The following is a 7,586-nucleotide window of genomic DNA, read 5'->3' on the forward strand; positions in this document are numbered from 1 at the left end:
ACACACACTCTCACACTCACACACACACACAGCTGTTCTATAACCTAGTGGCTAAGGTGCTATACGTGTAGCCACGGTAAGACCAGTGCAGCTGTTGGGCCCTTGAGCGAGGCCCTTGGCCCCGCGTTGGTCCAGGGAGGCTGGCCCTACAGCTCCAGGGCTCGAGACCCAGGCGCCTGCACATTGGCTCTCTGTCCCGGTTCCTCCGTGTGACTCTGCTCCTCAATCACTCTCGCTCCGCTCTCCCTTCCCAGCGTTCCCGTGAATGGAATTCCTGGCCTCCCCGGAGCCGTGAGTGACCGGACGTGGGGAGCGTGACGTCGGCGGTTCTGGTTCTGCTCTCCGTCAGACGCTGACTGGGGGTCTCCCGCACCCACCCCGAATAACCACATCATTTTTAACAAACAGCGTTATTATAACAGAGCGTTCCTCAGGAGACGCCCTGATGTGGAACAGCTCGTGGTGTTACGTCACGGGCGTTTAGCAGACGCTCCTATCCAGAGCGAGTGTTGCTGGGTATTTAATGCATCAGAGGTTCAGCGCACAGTTCCGTGCAGTTCTCTCAGCGCTCCAGAGAAAGAGCAGGAAAGGTGTTCTGTCAGTCGATCAAGTTCATATCGTCGATATTAACCCCGTATGAAGTGGCTCAACCACAATCCCCAGGGGTTTTGTCTCTGGTTGAGAAAATTGAGAAAGCTGAGAATATTTACTCAGGTTTTAACCCATTATGGAATAAGGCACCCGATAGAAAAGCCATAGAAAGAGCTAGAAATCACAATGCAATGTGTCTTGAAAAATATGATCAAATACCACGCTGACGTCGCATCCGTCTGTTGAGGGAGATGTAACGTGCGCATCCCCCCATAAGGGGTACACAGGGGCTCAGAACTACAGCACGGCGGCGGGCGATGGGGTGAAGCGGTTCGAGGTTGTGAGTGGCATTCTGCGGTCGTTACGCTTCAGTGCCGTGTGACTGAACGGGTTAAAGTGTGAAAACGTTGCACAGTAGCTCGGTGGCGAATGTCTAACAAACGAACAAGCCTTTCCCTTGCCGCAGCTTTAATGGGCTTTGCGCGGTCTGATGTGCGTTTGTGTGAAATCGGTTGCATAAGGCGCAGACAGCCCTTATTGTGACGCCAGGCTGACAGTGAAATCGACAGGGAGGGCTGGCCCAGCCCGGCCCCATAAAGGGTTTCCTCTGCACTGCATGATTAAGGAAACAATGGTCTGTTCTTTCACTGTTAAACTAATCCGCCCCCTCCCCTCCCCTCCCCTCCCTTCTCACTGACTGACGTGCAGCTCTGAGCCATGACTGCTCTAAACCCAGCCACGTCTGTGACTGCTCTAAACCCAGCCAAGACTGCTCTAAACCCAGCCATAACTGTGACTGCTCTAAACCCAGCCATAACTGTGACTGCTCTAAACCCAGCCATGACTGTGACTGCTCTAAACCCAGCCATAACTGTGACTGCTCTAAACCCAGCCATGACTGTGACTGCTCTAAACCCAGCCATGACTGTGACTGTTCTAAACCCAGCCATAACTGTGACTGCTCTAAACCCAGCCATAACTGTGACTGCTCTAAACCCAGCCATGACTGTGACTGCTCTAAACCCAGCCATAACTGTGACTGCTCTAAACCCAGCCAAGACTGCTCTAAACCCAGCCATAACTGTGACTGCTCTAAACCCAGCCATGACTGTGACTGCTCTAAACCCAGCCATAACTGTGACTGCTCTAAACCCAGCCATGACTGTGACTGCTCTAAACCCAGCCATGACTGTGACTGCTCTAAACCCAGCCATAACTGTGACTGCCTAAACCCAGCCATGACTGTGACTGCTCTAAACCCAGCCAAGACTGCTCTAAACCCAGCCATAACTGTGACTGCTCTAAACCCAGCCATGACTGTGACTGCTCTAAACCCAGCCATGACTGTGACTGCTCTAAACCCAGCCATGACTGTGACTGCTCTAAACCCAGCCATAACTGTGACTGCTCTAAACCCAGCCATGACTGTGACTGCTCTAAACCCAGCCATGACTGTGACTGCTCTAAACCCAGCCATGACTGTGACTGCTCTAAACCCAGCCATGACTGTGACTGCTCTAAACCCAGCCATAACTGTGACTGCTCTAAACCCAGCCATGACTGTGACTGCTCTAAACCCAGCCATAACTGTGACTGCTCTAAACCCAGCCATGACTGTGACTGCTCTAAACCCAGCCATGACTGTGACTGCTCTAAACCCAGCCATGACTGTGACTGCTCTAAACCCAGCCATAACTGTGACTGCTCTAAACCCAGCCATGACTGTTCTAAACCCAGCCATGACTGTGACTGCTCTAAACCCAGCCATAACTGTGACTGCTCTAAACCCAGCCATGACTGTGACTGCTCTAAACCCAGCCATGACTGTGACTGCTCTAAACCCAGCCATAACTGTGACTGCTCTAAACCCAGCCATGACTGTGACTGCTCTAAACCCAGCCATAACTGTGACTGCTCTAAACCCAGCCATGACTGTTCTAAACCCAGCCATGACTGTGACTGCTCTAAACCCAGCCATAACTGTGACTGCTCTAAACCCAGCCATGACTGTGACTGCTCTAAACCCAGCCATGACTGCTCTAAACCCAGCCATGACTGTGACTGTTCTAAACCCAGCCATAACTGTGACTGTCCTAAACCCAGCCATAACTGTGACTGCTCTAAACCCAGCCATGACTGTTCTAAACCCAGCCATGACTGTGACTGCTCTAAACCCAGCCATAACTGTGACTGCTCTAAACCCAGCCATGACTGTGACTGCTCTAAACCCAGCCATGACTGTGACTGCTCTAAACCCAGCCATGACTGCTCTAAACCCAGCCATGACTGCTCTAAACCCAGCCATAACTGTGACTGCTCTAAACCCAGCCATGACTGCTCTAAACCCAGCCATAACTGTGACTGCTCTAAACCCAGCCATAACTGTGACTGTTCTAAACCCAGCCATAACTGTGACTGTTCTAAACCCAGCCATAACTGTGACTGCTCTAAACCCAGCCATAACTGTGACTGCTCTAAACCCAGCCATGACTGTGACTGCTCTAAACCCAGCCATAACTGTGACTGCTCTAAACCCAGCCATAACTGTGACTGTTCTAAACCCAGCCATGACTGTGACTGCTCTAAACCCAGCCATGACTGTGACTGCTCTAAACCCAGCCATGACTGTGACTGCTCTAAACCCAGCCATGACTGTGACTGTTCTAAACCCAGCCATAACTGTGACTGCTCTAAACCCAGCCATAACTGTGACTGCTCTAAACCCAGCCATAACTGTGACTGCTCTAAACCCAGCCACGTCTGTGACTGCTCTAAACCCAGCCATGACTGTGACTGCTCTAAACCCAGCCATGACTGTGACTGCTCTAAACCCAGCCATGACTGTGACTGCTCTAAACCCAGCCATAACTGTGACTGCTCTAAACCCAGCCATGACTGTGACTGCTCTAAACCCAGCCATGACTGTGACTGCTCTGAACCCAGCCATAACTGCTCTAAACCCAGCCATAACTGTGACTGCTCTAAACCCAGCCATGACTGTGACTGCTCTAAACCCAGCCATAACTGTGACTGCTCTAAACCCAGCCATAACTGTGACTGCTCTAAACCCAGCCATAACTGTGACTGTTCTAAACCCAGCCATGACTGTGACTGCTCTAAACCCAGCCATGACTGTGACTGCTCTAAACCCAGCCATGACTGTGACTGCTCTAAACCCAGCCATGACTGTGACTGCTCTAAACCCAGCCATGACTGTGACTGCTCTAAACCCAGCCACGTCTGTGACTGCTCTAAACCCAGCCACGACTGTGACTGCTCTAAACCCAGCCATGACTGTGACTGCTCTAAACCCAGCCATGACTGTGACTGCTCTAAACCCAGCCACGTCTGTGACTGCTCTAAACCCAGCCACGACTGTGACTGCTCTAAACCCAGCCATGACTGTGACTGCTCTAAACCCAGCCATGACTGTGACTGCTCTAAACCCAGCCACGTCTGTGACTGCTCTAAACCCAGCCACGTCTGTGACTGCTCTAAACCCAGCCATGACTGTGACTGCTCTAAACCCAGCCATAACTGTGACTGCTCTAAACCCAGCCATAACTGTGACTGCTCTAAACCCAGCCACGACTGTGACTGCTCTAAACCCAGCCATAACTGTGACTGCTCTAAACCCAGCCATGACTGTGACTGCTCTAAACCCAGCCATGACTGTGACTGCTCTAAACCCAGCCATGACTGTGACTGCTCTAAACCCAGCCATAACTGTGACTGCTCTAAACCCAGCCATAACTGTGACTGCTCTAAACCCAGCCATAACTGTGACTGCTCTAAACCCAGCCATGACTGTGACTGCTCTAAACCCAGCCATGACTGTGACTGCTCTAAACCCAGCCATGACTGTGACTGCTCTAAACCCAGCCATAACTGTGACTGCTCTAAACCCAGCCACGTCTGTGACTGCTCTAAACCCAGCCATGACTGTGACTGCTCTAAACCCAGCCATAACTGTGACTGCTCTAAACCCAGCCATAACTGTGACTGCTCTAAACCCAGCCACGACTGTGACTGCTCTAAACCCAGCCATAACTGTGACTGCTCTAAACCCAGCCATGACTGTGACTGCTCTAAACCCAGCCATAACTGTGACTGCTCTAAACCCAGCCACGTCTGTGACTGCTCTAAACCCAGCCATGACTGTGACTGCTCTAAACCCAGCCATAACTGTGACTGCTCTAAACCCAGCCATAACTGTGACTGCTCTAAACCCAGCCACGACTGTGACTGCTCTAAACCCAGCCATAACTGTGACTGCTCTAAACCCAGCCATGACTGTGACTGCTCTAAACCCAGCCATAACTGTGACTGCTCTAAACCCAGCCATAACTGTGACTGCTCTAAACCCAGCCATAACTGTGACTGCTCTAAACCCAGCCATGACTGTGACTGCTCTAAACCCAGCCATGACTGTGACTGCTCTAAACCCAGCCATAACTGTGACTGCTCTAAACCCAGCCATGACTGTGACTGCTCTAAACCCAGCCATGACTGTGACTGCTCTAAACCCAGCCATGACTGTGACTGCTCTAAACCCAGCCATAACTGTGACTGCTCTAAATCCAGCCATGACTGTGACTGCGCTCCCTGCACCCGCTGCAGTCCTGCGGTAGGAGCTGCTCCATAAATGGCTAGCTCGCCAGCTCGCTAACTCGCTAAGAAAAAGCCCATAAAATATCATCATCTCTTCTTTTTTGGGGGGGAAAAATATTTCAGCTATTTTATGTTTTGGTCCTAGTTCAGTTTCCTGCTTTGGCTCGATACGGTGAAGTGAACGTCATAAACCCGAAAAGAATTTCACTGCCACGGTCCTGATTTTCTGTACTGAAAGTCTTTGTTTTTACGGACCATTTTCCCGGTAAAAGAATGCAAAGAACCATTCACAGTTTAAAAACTATTAAAATGCCATCCTCTCATTACCAAAACCGTAAATGCATCTTGATCTTGACTGCCAATGTTTGGGCCTCTCCACTACACTGTTTGGGCCTCCCTTTTAACCCCCCCCCCCCCTCCCTGGAGATCACATGCCCAATAAGCCTGAGAGGGAATCTTACTTCTGTTTCTGTTTTATACTGATCAGGACAGTGCATAGGGTACTGTGCTAACGAGTTCTCTGTGCGTTGGTTACATAACCGGGCCACAGGCAGGTCATAGAACTCCAGGAGCTGAGCCCCCCCCCCTCAGCCCCCCCCCGCCCCGCTGCCCGTCCTGCACCAGAATGTGCACTGGGTCTTTTCATCACCTCTTTATTCCTGACATCTGCTCTAACCTTCAGGCTGTGTTGACTTTCTGCCTGGACCCCCACCCCCCCTTATTTGCACACTGGATAATTTGGAAAAAGCCCATACAGCGTGTAGCGGGTTAGCGTGGCATACGCTGGGTGGGTGTTGGGAGCGCGGGGCTGCCCAGTGCCCACCCAGACCTGCCCGGCTGGCTCAGGGCCTTGGCACAGCCCCTGACTGCCTTATTTTCACCGCTCCGGAGAGCCCGCAACTTTCCCTGCAGGGACGGGAGGCCACGGCTCGGGGGGGGAATGAGCTGCAACATTTCAGCTCACTGCAGGTCTGAAACTCACTGCAGGGCTGAAACTCAGCACTAAAGCTCACTGCCGGGCTGAACCTCAACAGGGGAAAGGCTGAAAGTCAGAGCCGCGAACGTGCTGTTGATCGATGCTGCGAGCGCATGCATTGTGTGTGCGGTTGCTCTTAATGCCGGATCCTGTCTTTGTTCCAAACGTCATTCTGAAGAAACACTTTTTCTGGATGATGTAATGAATGTCAGATTGTTTGTGTAGGTTTTTTGCGGGGCTTCCAAGAACATTTCAGCGCTACTCTGCGCTGTTTATTGTCCTTACGCAAGACGCTCAAGCTCACGGCTGACAGAACTGGACTCTCAATCTGGAGTTCGGATGCCGTGAGGAAAGTTTCCACACATCTCCTGAAACACAGATCATTTCAGTTTTATTTTGTTGTTGGCTTGCCTGATGACCACTCAGTGTCCTGTGGTGCAGTGAATCGCACCATTGCCTCACAGCAAGAAGGTTCTGGGTTCAAACACCGCCTCTCTGCGTAGAGTTTGCATGTTCTACCCGTGTCTGTGTGGGTTTCCTCTGGGTACCCCGGTTTCCTCCCACAGTCCGAAGACATGCAGGTTAGGTTAATTGGAGAGTCTAATTTGCCCCTTGGTGTACCCCTGCCTTGACCACGGCTCTGGCCTCAGAACTGGAGCTGGTCCCCGGGTGCTGCACTGTGGCTGCCCTCCACTCCTAAGCAACTAGGATGGGTCAAATGCGGAGGAAACACAATTCAATAATTAAAACATTTTTTAAATGCCTTTGAAAATAAATTTTAAAATCTAATTTGAAAACAAAATGAAAAATCCTCATGTCCTTTCATTGTAATACCCGTGTTCATTTATGGAGTTAGGGTTAACTACCTAAGTGGTGAAATGTCACGTTCTGTTAGAAGCATCCTTGATCCGGTTCTGAATGAATAATGTCTTCCAGCCTTTTGGAGCAATCTCAAGGTCAGCCTGTGTGGGACGTGAGCTCCACCACTCACGCCATTAGCCCTAATCCCAAAGTGCCTGTCATTAAAGAACAGAAAATAAAATCCTCTGCTCTTTGGACAGATTTTCATCTGGCCTGCCTCCCCTCTGCACGCTTTGGGGATGAGTCCAGTACATTTTGGGGTGAGTTTTTACTGTATCACATCCCACAGCTTAGTGAATGCTAACAAATGGTGTAGCTTTGGCACAAATGAACATGCTGGTGTGAGCTTTGATTGAACCGACCCCCTTTTCTGTGTTTAAACTAAGCTGGACAGCACACTTGGAAAACTGTATGTCCCTGTTAAATTAACCCAACATCTGCATGTGACTGCATCTGCATGACACTGTTGGCTTTTCCTGAAACACTGAAGTGGGTATTCTCCTCAATGAGGTAAAACAATTTAAAATGATGGAAATGGATCAAATGA

Source organism: Conger conger, chromosome 19, assembly GCF_963514075.1.
Source record: "Conger conger chromosome 19, fConCon1.1, whole genome shotgun sequence".
Classification (NCBI taxonomy): domain Eukaryota; kingdom Metazoa; phylum Chordata; class Actinopteri; order Anguilliformes; family Congridae; genus Conger; species Conger conger.